Genomic DNA, 15,042 nt, shown 5'->3' on the forward strand with positions numbered 1-15,042 from the left:
CTTCTAGAAAAAAGATTTGGCTTCCTCCAACAGAGATTTTTTCTTTGGGGATCCTAAACTCGGATTCCCCTGGGCTAGGTAACAGAGAATTTGGGCTAGTTTGGACGTTGGTACATGCCCGCTAGCTACCTTTGCCTCCGCCACATTGTACTTTTGAAAAAGTTTCGTCTCCCTGCAGCAGTTCTTGATAAAAGTACCGTACCCGTCTAGGGTAGCTACAGGAATTTTGGCCAAATTGGGAATTATGCGCATGCCCAGTAGCTACCCGTTCCTCCTCCCAGGCATACCTTCTGAAATGTTTTGGGCCTCTTCCAGAGAGAGAGGGACTTGTGGATTCGGTCCGCAGAACCCTTCAGGCTAGGTACCCGAGAACTTGGGCCAATTTTCGATGGAGGTGCATGCCAAGAGGCTTCTCTTGCCTCTGCCTGATCTGGTTTGCCAAAACCTTGTGGCTACCTCCACATACAGATTTACTTTGGGATCCTGCCCTCAGATCGCTTCAGGCTAGGTACCTGACAACTTTGCCCAATTTCCGACGGAGATACCTGCCTGGGTACCTTCACTTCCCTTCCCTCATCTTGTTTTCCAAAACTTCTGGGCTAGCTCCAAATACACAACTGCTTGTCAATACCAGCTGAAGACCCCTCCACGTTACGTCTCTCTCAACTTTGGCCCTACTTTGGACGTAGCTGCATGCCTGCTAGCTACCTCTGCTTCCTCCACAAAAGTTTCTCAAAATGTATGCGATTCTGCCTGAGACACATTTAGCTCTGGGGACCAGCTGCAAAGCCCTTCAGGGTAGGGACACCACAAGTTTGGCCAACTTTATGCATAACTGTATGCCTGGTAGCTACCCTTGCCTTCTCACCTCGGCATGCTTCTAGAAAAAAGATTTGGCTTCCTCCAACAGAGATTTTTTCTTTGGGGATCCTAAACTCGGATAATCCCCTGGGCTAGGTAACAGAGAATTTGGGCTACTTTGGAGGTTGGTACATGCCCAGTAGAATACTTTGCCTCCGCCACATTGTACTTAGGAAAACGTTTCGCCTCCCTGCGGCAGTTCTGGACAAAAGCAGCGTACCCGTCAGGGGTAGCTACCGGAATTTTGGCCAAATTGGGAATTATCTGCATGCCCAGTAGCTACCCGTTCCTCCTCCCAGGCATACTTTCTGAAATGTTTTGGCCTCTTCCAGAGAGAGAGGGACTTGTGGATTCTCACCGCAGAACCCTTCAGGCTAGGTACCAGAGAACTTGGGCCAATTTTCGACGGAGGTGCATGCCAAGAGGCTTCACTTGCCTCTGCCTGATCTGGTTTGCCAAAACCTTGTGGCTACCTCCACATACAGATTTACTTTGGGATCCTGTCCTCAGATCGCTTCAGGCTAGGTAGCTGACAACTTTGCCCAATTTCCGACGGAAGTACCTGCCTGGGTACCTTCACTTCCCTTCCCTCATCTAGTTTTCCAAAACTTCTGGGCTAGCTCCAAATACACAAATGCTTGTCAATACCAGCTGAAGACCCCTCCACGTTAGGTCTCTCTCAACTTTGGTCCTACTTTGGACGTAGCTGCATGCCTCCTAGCAACCATCGCTTCCTCCACAAAAGCTTCTCAAAATGTTTGGGATTATTCCTGGGAGACATTTACCTCTGGGTACCAGCTGCAAAGCCCTTCAGGGTAGGGACACCACAAGTTTGGCCAACTTTATGCATAACTGTATGCCTCGTAGCTACCCTTGCCTTCTCACCTCGGCATGCTTCTGCAAAAGATTTGGCTTTCTTCAACAGAGATTTTTTCTTTGGGGATCCTAAACTCGGATTCCCCTGGGCTAGGTAACAGAGAATTTGGGCTACTTTGGAGGTTGGTACATGCCCGGTAGCATACTTTGCCTCTGCCAGATTGTACTTAGGAAAACGTTTCGCCTCCCTGCGGCTGTTCTGGACAAAAGCAGCGTACCCGTCTGGGGTAGCTACCTGAATTTTGGCCAAATTGGGAATTATGTGCATGCCCAGTAGCTACCCGTTCCTCCTCCCAGGCATACTTTCTGAAATGTTTTGGCCTCTTCCAGAGAGAGAGGGACTTGTGAATTCGGTCCACAGAACCCTTCAGGCTAGGTACCTGAGAACTTTGCCCAATTTCCGACCGAGGTACCCGCCTGGTTACCTTCACTTCCCTTCCCTCATCTTGTTTTCCAAAACTTCTGGGCTTGCTCCAAATAAACAAGTGCTTGTCAATACCAGCTGAAGACCCCTCCACGTTACGTCTCTCTCAACTTTGGCCCTACTTTGGACGTAGCTGCATGCCTGCTAGCTACCATTGCCTCCTGCAGGGAAGCTTCTGCAAATGTTCGAGATTCAGCCTGAGACACATTTAGCTCTGGGGACCAGCTGCAAAGCCCTTCAGGGTAGGGACACCACATGTTTGGCCAAGTTTACAGGGAAGTGTATGCCTGGTAGCTACCCTTGCCTTCTCACCTTGGCATGCTTCTAGAAAATAGATTTGGCTTCCTCCAGCAGAGATTTTTTCTTTGGGGATCCTAAACTCGGATTCCCCTGGGCTAGGTAACAGAATTTTGGCTATTTTGGACGTTGGTACATGCCCGGTAGCATACTTTGCCTCCACCACATTGTACTTAGGGAAAATTTTGCCTTACCTGCGTTAGTTCTGGAAAAGCAGTTTACCTGTCTGGTATTTGTTACCTGCCTGTGTCTGCATGTCCTGTAGCTCTCACGGATTACCTCAAATTGCACGGAGGTTCCCCACTTTTTTCTCCATTTGTTGAGGTCTGGTCCTGTTTGACCCTTAAGGCTCTTTCCAAGCATCTCTTTGAGCCTTTCCTTTTGGCATTCTCCGAACACAGCTGAAACCTCGGCTTGCTGCCTCAAACTCCTCCAAGGCTGTTGCTCTAGTTCATTTTTGTCCATCGGTGTACGTTCCCAACCCTGCAACAATGGAATAGACAGTGTTTGTTTCCTTTTGTTTTCTTTGGGTGTTTCTTTGCATTACGACCTTTTCTTTCTTTGGTCTTTCCTTCAATCCTACCACTTTTGTTACTTTGAATCCTCCTCTTAGTTTTGTTGTTTCTTTGCTTTTTTCAGACATCAGCACCCCACCCCATTTTCCCTGTGCACTGCCTCCCTCATAGAATCCTACAATGCCTGGGGTTGGAAGGGACCTTAAAGACCATCCAGCTCGAGCCCACCTGCACTGGTGCCCCAGGACCCTGTTGGGAGCCGCACGTCTGGGCTGGGGCCAGCTCTGCCTTGGGGGTGACTGAGGCTGTGCCTGTCAGCCCTGCACTGGGACATGGCGGTTGCCTAGCACCACTCTGGGTCACAATATGCACTGCCCCTCACAGCACAGGGCTGCCATGTGGTCACGGTCCCTGTCCTTGGCTTCCCAAGGAGCTGCGTCCCCATGCTTGGTCCTGAGCGAGGTGCTGCATGTGCGAGTCCAGGAGTCCCCAAGTGCCACAGGGTGGACTTCCCTCTCTTTCCCCTGGAGCTGAACACTCTCTTTTGGTTCCACCATACCTGTGCCCCTGAGAAGCTCCACAGCCAGGACGTCCATGGCCCAGCTCTCTCAAGCTCACGGCTGGGCTGTCCTGCCCCAGGGGGTCCTGACAGGTGCCTGGAGCACACTGGAAAAGTTGGGCCTACATGCCTTAGTTCTGAACAAAAGCAGCATACCCAGGCTGTGACAAACCCTCTTTGGGCATCAGAACAGAATCTTGAAGTCTGCGGTGCCCAAAGTGAAACCTTTTTCTTCACTCCTTATAAAATAAACATTAAAGTTAACTCTTAAGGAGATAATGAGATTAAGGAAGTACATGCTAAACACAGAAGACTATAATATGCAACTTTTTGCCCAAAATATGCTCATTGTCATCCCAGGGTGGGACAGATAAGCTTAGGATATAAAAGTGTTAGGAGGTAGTGGTAAAAAAGTTAATGACAGCAAAACCCTAGAGTGAGGAAAAAAGGGAGAGCTGGGGAGTTGGGGGGGAGAAGAAAAATTGAAAACCTACAAGAGGCAGTCGATGTTCTGTGCTCCTTCTCCACCAAGACAGGGACACCTCCTTGGTAAGCTCTGCACCTTCACCTTCACTTTGGTGAGGAATACCTGCAATAGCATTTATACGTTAAATAAACATATTAACTGCCTATTGGGTTAGAGGCACAGATTCATTTTACCTGCCTATCGGGTCAGTGGAATAGACCCACAAGAAAGAGGACAATCCCTTGTCATGAAGACCTCAGGGTTCTCCCATTTGGCTGCATCTGTTCAAAAACCAGCCTGCATACAAGCGATGCAGGAGAAGGATCTCACGGACATCCACAAAGCTAGCCCTGATTGATCTGGCAAGGTTAACTGCCCCTTAGCTGTAGCCTCCCAGACAGCATAAAGACACATGTAGCTAGTCTCCAAGACCACATACAAACTGCCTGTGCTATCAATGCTGCCCTGGATGCCACACAGCTGGCAGATCTGGTTTGCCAAAACCTTGTGGCTACCTCCACATACAGATTTACTTTGGGATCCTGCCCTCAGATCGCTTCAGGCTAGGTACCTGACAACTTTGCCCAATTTCCGACGGAGGTACCTGCCTGGGTACCTTCACTTCCCTTCCCTCATCTTGTTTTCCAAAACTTCTGGGCTAGCTCCAAATACACAACTGCTTGTCAATACCAGCTGAAGACCCCTCCACGTTACGTCTCTCTCAACTTTGGCCCTACTTTGGACGTAGCTGCATGCCTGGTAGCTACCTCTGCTTCCTCCTGAGAAAAGGTTCTCAAAATGTATGCGATTCTGCCTGAGACACATTTAGCTCAGGGTACCAGCTGCAAAGCCCTTCAGGGTAGGGACACCACAAGTTTGGCCAAGTTTATGCATAACTGTATGCCTGGTAGCTACCCTTCCCTTCTCACCTCGGCATGCTTCTAGAAAAAAGATTTGGCTTCCTCCAACAGAGATTTTTTCTTTGGGGATCCTAAACTCGGATTCCCCTGGGCTAGGTAACAGAGAATTTGGGCTACTTTGGAGGTTGGTACATGCCCGGTAGCATACTTTGCCTCCGCCAGATTGTACTTAGGAAAACGTTTCACCTCCATGCGGCTGTTCTGGACAAAAGCAGCGTACCCGTCAGGGGTAGCTACAGGAATTTTGGCCAAATTGGGAATTATGCGCATGCCCAGTAGCTACCCGTTCCTCCTCCCAGGCATACTTTCTGAAATGTTTTGGCCTCTTCCAGAGAGAGAGGGACTTGTGGATTCGGTCCGCAGAACCCTTCAGGCTAGGTACCCAAGAACTTGGGCCAATTTTCGATGGAGGTGCATGCCAAGAAGCTTCTCTTGCCTCTGCCTCATCTGGTTTGCCAAAACCTTGTGGCTACCTCCACATACAGATTTACTTTGGGATCCTGCCCTCAGATCGCTTCAGGCTAGGTACCTGACAACTTTGCCCAATTTCCGACGGAGGTACCTGCCTGGGTACCTTCACTTCCCTTCCCTCATCTTGTTTTCCAAAACTTCTGGGCTAGCTCCAAATAAACAACTGCTTGTCAATACCAGCTGAAGACCCCTCCACGTTACGTCTCTCTCAACTTTGGCCCTACTTTGGACGTAGCTGCATGCCTGCTAGCAACCATCGCTTCCTCCACAAGAGGTTCTCAAAATGTATGGGATTCTGCCTGAGACACATTTAGCTCTGGGTACCAGCTGCAAAGCCCTTCAGGGTAGGGACACCACAAGTTTGGCCAAGTTTATGCATGACTGTATTCCTGGTAGCTACCCTTGCCTTCTCACCTTGGCATGCTTCTGCAAAATTTTTGTATACCTCCAACAGAGATTTTTTCTTTGGGGATCCTAAACTTGGATTCCCCTGGGCTAGGTAACAGAGAATTTGGGCTAATTTGGAGGTTGGTACATGCCCGGTAGCATACTTTGCCTCTGCCAGACTGTACTTAGGAAAACGTTTCGCCTCCCTGCGGCAGTTCTGGATAAAAGCAGCGTACCCGTCTGGGGTAGCTACCTGAATTTTGGCCAAATTGGGAATTATGTGCATGCCCAGTAGCTACCCGTTCCTCCTCCCAGGCATACTTTCTGAAATGTTTTGGCCTCTTCCAGAGAGAGAGGGACTTGTGGATTCGGTCCGCAGAACCCTTCAGGCTAGGTACCTGAGAACTTGGGCCAATTTGCGATGGAGGTGCATGCCAAGAGGCTTCTCTTCCCTCTGCCTGATCTGGTTTGCCAAAACCTTGTGCCTACCTCCACATACAGATTTACTTTGGGATCCTGCCCTCAGATCGCTTCAGGCTAGGTACCTGACAACTTTGCCCAATTTCCGACGCAGGTACCTGCCTGGGTACCTTCACTTCCCTTCCCTCCTTTTCCAAAACTTTTGGGCTAGCTCCAAATACACAACTGCTTGTCAATACCAGCTGAAGACCCCTCCACGTTACGTCTCTCTCAACTTTGGCCCTACTTTGGACGTAGCTGCATGCCTGCTAGCAACCATCGCTTCCTCCACAAAAGCTTCTCAAAATGTACGGGATTCTGCCTGAGACACATTTAGCTCTGGGGACCAGCTGCAAAGCCCTTCAGGGTAGGGACACCACAAGTTTGGTCAAGTTTACAGGGAAGTGTATGCCTGGTAGCTACCCTTGCCTTCTCACCTCGGCATGCTTCTAGAAAAAAGATTTGGCTTCCTCCAACAGAGATTTTGTCTTTGAGGATCCTAAACCCGGATCCCTCTGGGCTAGGTAACAGAGAATTCTGGCTACTTTGGAGGTTGGTACATGCCCGCTAGCTACCTTTGCCTCCACCACATTGTACTTAGGGAAAATTTTGCCTTACCTGCATTACTTCTGGAAAAGCAGCTTACCTGTCTGGTATTTGTTACCTGCCTGTGTCTGCATGTCCTGTAGCTCTCACGGATTACCTCAAATTGCACGGAGGTTCCCCACTTTTTTCTCCATTTGTTGAGGTCTGGTCCTGTTTGACCCTTAAGGCTCTTTCCAAGCATCTCTTTGAGCCTTTCCTTTTGGCATTCTCTGAACACAGCTGAAACCTCGGCTTGCTGCCTCAAACTCCTCCAAGGCTGTTGCTCTAGTTCATTTTTGTCCATCGGTGTACGTTCCCAACCCTGCAACAATGGAATAGACAGTGTTTGTTTCCTTGTGTTTTCTTTGGGTGTTTCTTTGCATTACGACCTTTTCTTTCTTTGGTCTTTCCTTCAATCCTACCACTTTTGTTAGTTTGAATCCTCCACTTAGTTTTGTTGTTTCTTTGCTTTTTTCAGACATCAGCACCCCACCCCATTTTCCCTGTGCACTGCCTCCCTCATAGAATCCTACAATGCCTGGGGTTGGAAGGGACCTTAAAGACCATCCAGCTCGAGCCCACCTGCACTGGTGCCTCAGGACCCTGTTGGGAGCCGCACGTCTGGGCTGGGGCCAGCTCTGCCTTGGGGGTGACTGAGGCTGTGCCTGTCAGCCCTGCACTGGGACATGGCGGTTGCCTAGCACCACTCTGGGTCACAATATGCACTGCCCCTCACAGCACAGGGCTGCCATGTGGTCACGGTCCCTGTCCTTGGCTTCCCAAGGAGCTGCGTCCCCATGCTTGGTCCTGAGCGAGGTGCTGCATGTGCGAGTCCAGGAGTCCCCAAGTGCCACAGGGTGGACTTCTCTCTCTTTCCCCTGGAGCTGAACACTCTCTTTTGGTTCCACCATACCTGTGCCCCTGAGAAGCTCCGCAGCCAGGACGTCCATGGCCCAGCTCTCTCAAGCTCACGGCTGGGCTGTCCTGCCCCAGGGGGTCCTGACAGGTGCCTGGAGCACACTGGAAAAGTTGGGCCTACATGCCTTAGTTCTGAACAAAAGCAGCATACCCAGGCTGTGACAAACCCTCTCTGGGCATCAGAACAGAATCTTGAAGTCTGCGGTGCCCAAAGTGAAACCTTTTTCTTCACTCCTTATAAAATAAACATTAAAGTTAACTCTTAAGGAGATAATGAGATTAAGGAAGTACATGCTAAACATAGAAGACTATAATTCGCAACTTTTTGCCCAAAATATGCTCATTGTCATCCCAGGGTGGGACAGATAAGCTTAGGATATAAAAGTGTTAGGAGGTAGTGGTAAAGAAGTTAATGACAGCAAAACCCTAGAGTGAGGAAAAATGGGAGAGCTGGGGAGTTGGGGGGGAGAAGAAAAATTGAAAACCTACAAGAGGCAGTCGATGTTCTGTGCTCCTTCTCCACCAAGACAGGGACACCTCCTTGGTAAGCTCTGCACCTTCACCTTCACTTTGGTGAGGAATACCTGCGATAGCATTTATACGTTAAATAAACATATTAACTGCCTATTGGGTTAGGGGCACAGATTCATTTTAGCTGCCTATCGGGTCAGTGGAATAGACCCACAAGAAAGAGGACAATCCCTTCTCATGAAGACCTCAGGGTTCTCCCATTTGGCTGCATCTGTTCAAAAACCAGCCTGCATACAAGCGATGCAGGAGAAGGATCTCACGGAGATCCCCAAAGCTAGCCCTGATTGATCTGGCAAGGTTAACTGCCCCTTAGCTGTAGCCTCCCAGACAGCATAAAGACACATGTAGCTAGTCTCCAAGACCACATACAAATTGCCTGTGCTATCAATGCTGCCCTGGATGCCACACAGCTGGCAGATCTGGTTTGCCAAAACCTTGTGGCTACCTCCACATACAGATTTACTTTGGGATCCTGCCCTCAGATCGCTTCAGGCTAGGTACCTGACAACTTTGCCCAATTTCCGACGGAGGTACCTGCCTGGGTACCTTCACTTCCCTTCCCTCATCTTGTTTTCCAAAACTTCTGGGCTAGCTCCAAATACACAACTGCTTGTCAATACCAGCTGAAGACCCCTCCACGTTACGTCTCTCTCAACTTTGGCCCTACTTTGGACGTAGCTGCATGCCTGCTAGCTACCTCTGCTTCCTCCACAAAAGTTTCTCAAAATGTATGCGATTCTGCCTGAGACACATTTAGCTCTGGGGACCAGCTGCAAAGCCCTTCAGGGTAGGGACACCACAAGTTTGGCCAACTTTATGCATAACTGTATGCCTGGTAGCTACCCTTGCCTTCTCACCTCGGCATGCTTCTAGAAAAAAGATTTAGATTCCTCCAACAGAGATTTTTTCTTTGGGGATCCTAAACTCGGATAATCCCCTGGGCTAGGTAACAGAGAATTTGGGCTACTTTGGAGGTTGGTACATGCCCAGTAGAATACTTTGCCTCCGCCACATTGTACTTAGGAAAACGTTTCGCCTCCCTGCGGCAGTTCTGGACAAAAGCAGCGTACCCATCTGGGGTAGCTACCGGAATTTTGGCCAAATTGGGAATTATGTGCATGCCCAGTAGCTACCCGTTCCACCTCCCAGGCATACTTCCTGAAATGATTTGGCCTCTTCCAGAGAGAGAGGGACTTGTGGATTCGGTCCGCAGAACCCTTCAGGCTAGGTACCCAAGAACTTTGCCCAATTTGGGATGGAGATGCATCCGAAAAGGCTTCTCTAGCCTCCCGCTTATCTTGGTTGCCAAAACTTTGTGGCTACCTCCACATACAGATTTACTTTGGGATCCTGCCCTCAGATCGCTTCAGGCTAGGTACCTGACAACTTTGCCCAATTTCCGACGCAGGTACCTGCCTGGGTACCTTCACTTCCCTTCGCTCATCTTGTTTTCCAAAACTTCTGGGCTAGCTCCAAATAAACAAGTGCTTGTCAATACCAGCTGAAGACCCCTCCACGTTACGTCTCTCTCAACTTTGGCCCTACTTTGGACGTAGCTGCATGCCTGCTAGCAACCATCGCTTCCTCCACAAAAGCTTCTCAAAATGTATGGGATTCTGCCTGAGACACATTTAGCTCTGGGTACCAGCTGCAGAGCCCTTCAGGGTAGGGACACCACAAGTTTGGCCAAGTTTATGCATAACTGTATGCCTGGTAGCTACCCTTGCCTTCTCACCTTGCCATGCTTCTAGAAAAAAGATTTGGCTTCCTCCAACAGAGATTTTTTCTTTGGGGATCCTAAACTCGGATTCCCCTGGGCTAGGTAACAGAGAATTTGGGCTACTTTGGACGTTGGTACATGCCCGCTAGCTACCTTTGCCTCCGCCACATTGTACTTTTGAAAAAGTTTCGTCTCCCTGCAGCAGTTCTTGATAAAAGTACCGTACCCGTCTAGGGTAGCTACAGGAATTTTGGCCAAATTGGGAATTATGCGCATGCCCAGTAGCTACCCGTTCCTCCTCCCAGGCATACCTTCTGAAATGTTTTGGGCCTCTTCCAGAGAGAGAGGGACTTGTGGATTCGTTCCGCAGAACCCTTCAGGCTAGGTACCCGAGAACTTGGGCCAATTTTCGATGGAGGTGCATCCCAAGAGGCTTCTCTTGCCTCTGCCTGATCTGGTTTGCCAAAACCTTGTGGCTACCTCCACATACAGATTTACTTTGGGATCCTGCCCTCAGATCGCTTCAGGCTAGGTACCTGACAACTTTGCCCAATTTCCGACGGAGGTACCTGCCTGGGTACCTTCACTTCCCTTCCCTCATCTTGTTTTCCAAAACTTCTGGGCTAGCTCCAAATACACAACTGCTTGTCAATACCAGCTGAAGACCCCTCCACGTTACGTCTCTCTCAACTTTGGCCCTACTTTGGACGTAGCTGCATGCCTGCTAGCTACCTCTGCTTCCTCCACAAAAGTTTCTCAAAATGTATGCGATTCTGCCTGAGACACATTTAGCTCTGGGGACCAGCTGCAAAGCCCTTCAGGGTAGGGACACCACAAGTTTGGCCAACTTTATGCATAACTGTATGCCTGGTAGCTACCCTTGCCTTCTCACCTTGGCATGCTTCTAGAAAATAGATTTGGCTTCCTCCAACAGAGATTTTTTCTTTGGGGATCCTAAACTCGGATTCCCCTGGGCTAGGTAACAGAATTTTGGCTATTTTGGACGTTGGTACATGCCCGGTAGCATACTTTGCCTCCACCACATTGTACTTAGTGAAAATTTTGCCTTACCTGCGTTAGTTCTGGAAAAGCAGTTTACCTGTCTGGTATTTGTTACCTGCCTTGTGTCTGCATGTCCTGTAGCTCTCACGGATTACCTCAAATTGCACGGAGGTTCCCCACTTTTTTCTCCATTTGTTGAGGTCTGGTCCTGTTTGACCCTTAAGGCTCTTTCCAAGCATCTCTTTGAGCCTTTCCTTTTGGCATTCTCTGAACACAGCTGAAACCTCGGCTTGCTGCCTCAAACTCCTCCAAGGCTGTTGCTCTAGTTCATTTTTGTCCATCGGTGTACGTTCCCAACCCTGCAACAATGGAATAGACAGTGTTTGTTTCCTTTTGTTTTCTTTGGGTGTTTCTTTGCATTACGATCTTTTCTTTCTTTGGTCTTTCCTTCAATCCTACCACTTTTGTTAGTTTGAATCCTCCACTTAGTTTTGTTGTTTCTTTGCTTTTTTCAGACATCAGCACCCCACCCCATTTTCCCTGTGCACTGCCTCCCTCATAGAATCCTACAATGCCTGGGGTTGGAAGGGACCTTAAAGACCATCCAGCTCGAGCCCACCTGCACTGGTGCCCCAGGACCCTGTTGGGAGCCGCACGTCTGGGCTGGGGCCAGCTCTGCCTTGGGGGTGACTGAGGCTGTGCCTGTCAGCCCTGCACTGGGACATGGCGGTTGCCTAGCACCACTCTGGGTCACAATATGCACTGCCCCTCACAGCACAGGGCTGCCATGTGGTCACGGTCCCTGTCCTTGGCTTCCCAAGGAGCTGCGTCCCCATGCTTGGTCCTGAGCGAGGTGCTGCATGTGCGAGTCCAGGAGTCCCCAAGTGCCACAGGGTGGACTTCTCTCTCTTTCCCCTGGAGCTGAACACTCTCTTTTGGTTCCACCATACCTGTGCCCCTGAGAAGCTCCGCAGCCAGGACGTCCATGGCCCAGCTCTCTCAAGCTCACGGCTGGGCTGTCCTGCCCCAGGGGGTCCTGACAGGTGCCTGGAGCACACTGGAAAAGTTGGGCCTACATGCCTTAGTTCTGAACAAAAGCAGCATACCCAGGCTGTGACAAACCCTCTCTGGGCATCAGAACAGAATCTTGAAGTCTGCGGTGCCCAAAGTGAAACCTTTTTCTTCACTCCTTATAAAATAAACATTAAAGTTAACTCTTAAGGAGATAATGAGATTAAGGAAGTACATGCTAAACATAGAAGACTATAATTCGCAACTTTTTGCCCAAAATATGCTCATTGTCATCCCAGGGTGGGACAGATAAGCTTAGGATATAAAAGTGTTAGGAGGTAGTGGTAAAGAAGTTAATGACAGCAAAACCCTAGAGTGAGGAAAAATGGGAGAGCTGGGGAGTTGGGGGGGAGAAGAAAAATTGAAAACCTACAAGAGGCAGTCGATGTTCTGTGCTCCTTCTCCACCAAGACAGGGACACCTCCTTGGTAAGCTCTGCACCTTCACCTTCACTTTGGTGAGGAATACCTGCGATAGCATTTATACGTTAAATAAACATATTAACTGCCTATTGGGTTAGGGGCACAGATTCATTTTAGCTGCCTATCGGGTCAGTGGAATAGACCCACAAGAAAGAGGACAATCCCTTCTCATGAAGACCTCAGGGTTCTCCCATTTGGCTGCATCTGTTCAAAAACCAGCCTGCATACAAGCGATGCAGGAGAAGGATCTCACGGAGATCCCCAAAGCTAGCCCTGATTGATCTGGCAAGGTTAACTGCCCCTTAGCTGTAGCCTCCCAGACAGCATAAAGACACATGTAGCTAGTCTCCAAGACCACATACAAATTGCCTGTGCTATCAATGCTGCCCTGGATGCCACACAGCTGGCAGATCTGGTTTGCCAAAACCTTGTGGCTACCTCCACATACAGATTTACTTTGGGATCCTGCCCTCAGATCGCTTCAGGCTAGGTACCTGACAACTTTGCCCAATTTCCGACGGAGGTACCTGCCTGGGTACCTTCACTTCCCTTCCCTCATCTTGTTTTCCAAAACTTCTGGGCTAGCTCCAAATACACAACTGCTTGTCAATACCAGCTGAAGACCCCTCCACGTTACGTCTCTCTCAACTTTGGCCCTACTTTGGACGTAGCTGCATGCCTGCTAGCTACCTCTGCTTCCTCCACAAAAGTTTCTCAAAATGTATGCGATTCTGCCTGAGACACATTTAGCTCTGGGGACCAGCTGCAAAGCCCTTCAGGGTAGGGACACCACAAGTTTGGCCAACTTTATGCATAACTGTATGCCTGGTAGCTACCCTTGCCTTCTCACCTCGGCATGCTTCTAGAAAAAAGATTTAGATTCCTCCAACAGAGATTTTTTCTTTGGGGATCCTAAACTCGGATAATCCCCTGGGCTAGGTAACAGAGAATTTGGGCTACTTTGGAGGTTGGTACATGCCCAGTAGAATACTTTGCCTCCGCCACATTGTACTTAGGAAAACGTTTCGCCTCCCTGCGGCAGTTCTGGACAAAAGCAGCGTACCCATCTGGGGTAGCTACCGGAATTTTGGCCAAATTGGGAATTATGTGCATGCCCAGTAGCTACCCGTTCCACCTCCCAGGCATACTTCCTGAAATGATTTGGCCTCTTCCAGAGAGAGAGGGACTTGTGGATTCGGTCCGCAGAACCCTTCAGGCTAGGTACCCAAGAACTTTGCCCAATTTGGGATGGAGATGCATCCGAAAAGGCTTCTCTAGCCTCCCGCTTATCTTGGTTGCCAAAACTTTGTGGCTACCTCCACATACAGATTTACTTTGGGATCCTGCCCTCAGATCGCTTCAGGCTAGGTACCTGACAACTTTGCCCAATTTCCGACGCAGGTACCTGCCTGGGTACCTTCACTTCCCTTCGCTCATCTTGTTTTCCAAAACTTCTGGGCTAGCTCCAAATAAACAAGTGCTTGTCAATACCAGCTGAAGACCCCTCCACGTTACGTCTCTCTCAACTTTGGCCCTACTTTGGACGTAGCTGCATGCCTGCTAGCAACCATCGCTTCCTCCACAAAAGCTTCTCAAAATGTATGGGATTCTGCCTGAGACACATTTAGCTCTGGGGACCAGCTGCAAAGCCCTTCAGGGTAGGGACACCACAAGTTTGGCCAAGTTTATGCATAACTGTATGCCTGGTAGCTACCCTTGCCTTCTCACCTTGCCATGCTTCTAGAAAAAAGATTTGGCTTCCTCCAACAGAGATTTTTTCTTTGGGGATCCTAAACTCGGATTCCCCTGGGCTAGGTAACAGAGAATTTGGGCTACTTTGGACGTTGGTACATGCCCGCTAGCTACCTTTGCCTCCGCCACATTGTACTTTTGAAAAAGTTTCGTCTCCCTGCAGCAGTTCTTGATAAAAGTACCGTACCCGCTTAGGGTAGCTACAGGAATTTTGGCCAAATTGGGAATTATGCGCATGCCCAGTAGCTACCCGTTCCTCCTCCCAGGCATACCTTCTGAAATGTTTTGGGCCTCTTCCAGAGAGAGAGGGACTTGTGGATTCGGTCCGCAGAACCCTTCAGGCTAGGTACCAGAGAACTTGGGCCAATTTTCGATGGAGGTGCATCCCAAGAGGCTTCTCTTGCCTCTGCCTCATCTGGTTTGCCAAAACCTTGTGGCTACCTCCACATACAGATTTACTTTGGGATCCTGCCCTCAGATCGCTTCAGGCTAGGTACCTGACAACTTTGCCCAATTTCCGACGGAGATACCTGCCTGGGTACCTTCACTTCCCTTCCCTCATCTTGTTTTCCAAAACTTCTGGGCTAGCTCCAAATACACAACTGCTTGTCAATACCAGCTGAAGACCCCTCCACGTTACGTCTCTCTCAACTTTGGCCCTACTTTGGACGTAGCTGCATGCCTGCTAGCTACCTCTGCTTCCTCCACAAAAGTTTCTCAAAATGTATGCGATTCTGCCTGAGACACATTTAGCTCTGGGGACCAGCTGCAAAGCCCTTCAGGGTAGGGACACCACAAGTTTGGCC

The sequence above is a fragment of the Anser cygnoides genome, chromosome 17, assembly GCF_040182565.1.
Source record: "Anser cygnoides isolate HZ-2024a breed goose chromosome 17, Taihu_goose_T2T_genome, whole genome shotgun sequence".
NCBI lineage: Eukaryota > Metazoa > Chordata > Aves > Anseriformes > Anatidae > Anser > Anser cygnoides.